At 44.4% G+C, this 1,142-nt stretch overlaps 1 non-coding gene across 1 annotated transcript; it reads right to left on the bottom strand.

Annotated features, from left to right (window-relative positions):
- Window positions 1-308: 308 nt before the first annotated feature.
- TGME49_460500 lies at window positions 309-1,142 on the bottom strand (the record flags this gene model as incomplete). Its single annotated transcript, XR_001974394.1, has 1 exon — window positions 309-1,142. It is a non-coding gene; the product is annotated as an 18S ribosomal RNA (ribosomal RNA).

Genomic DNA, 1,142 nt, shown 5'->3' with positions numbered 1-1,142 from the left:
TGGACAAGCTTTGTTGATTTGTAGCATCAACGACCATGATTCCTGATGAATCGATTCAGGATGAAGGGCGTTGTTGTTTCAAATAGCTCAAGAGTATCATCAGAAACTGGTGTTGCTGTTAAGGCTCACCAGGCGACCAAAAAACGTCGCGTTTTGATGTAGAACCTTGAGTGAGGCAGGCTTACACTTCTGTTTATGCCATAAAACACGAAAGAGGCCGGAAAATAGACGGTTGATTGAGTGTTTTTTTGGTGTTTTCGAGGTGGTCTGTCTCAGGAACATATTAACCTGGTTGATCCTGCCAGTAGTCATATGCTTGTCTTAAAGATTAAGCCATGCATGTCTAAGTATAAGCTTTTATACGGCTAAACTGCGAATGGCTCATTAAAACAGTTATAGTTTATTTGATGGTCTTTACTACATGGATAACCGTGGTAATTCTATGGCTAATACATGCGCACATGCCTCTTCCCCTGGAAGGGCAGTGTTTATTAGATACAGAACCAACCCACCTTCCGGTGGTCCTCAGGTGATTCATAGTAACCGAACGGATCGCGTTGACTTCGGTCTGCGACGGATCATTCAAGTTTCTGACCTATCAGCTTTCGACGGTACTGTATTGGACTACCGTGGCAGTGACGGGTAACGGGGAATTAGGGTTCGATTCCGGAGAGGGAGCCTGAGAAACGGCTACCACATCTAAGGAAGGCAGCAGGCGCGCAAATTACCCAATCCTGATTCAGGGAGGTAGTGACAAGAAATAACAACACTGGAAATTTCATTTCTAGTGATTGGAATGATAGGAATCCAAACCCCTTTCAGAGTAACAATTGGAGGGCAAGTCTGGTGCCAGCAGCCGCGGTAATTCCAGCTCCAATAGCGTATATTAAAGTTGTTGCAGTTAAAAAGCTCGTAGTTGGATTTCTGCTGGAAGCAGCCAGTCCGCCCTCGAGGGGTGTGCACTTGGTGAATTCTAGCATCCTTCTGGATTTCTCCACACTTCATTGTGTGGAGTTTTTCCAGGACTTTTACTTTGAGAAAATTAGAGTGTTTCAAGCAGGCTTGTCGCCTTGAATACTGCAGCATGGAATAATAAGATAGGATTTCGGCCCTATTTTGTTGGTTTCTAGGACTGAAGTAAT

The sequence above is a fragment of the Toxoplasma gondii genome (assembly GCF_000006565.2).
Source record: "Toxoplasma gondii ME49 unplaced genomic scaffold asmbl.1106, whole genome shotgun sequence".
Classification (NCBI taxonomy): domain Eukaryota; phylum Apicomplexa; class Conoidasida; order Eucoccidiorida; family Sarcocystidae; genus Toxoplasma; species Toxoplasma gondii.
The sequence above is the reverse complement of the archived record's forward strand: the minus strand, read 5'-3'. Positions and strand labels throughout refer to the sequence as shown.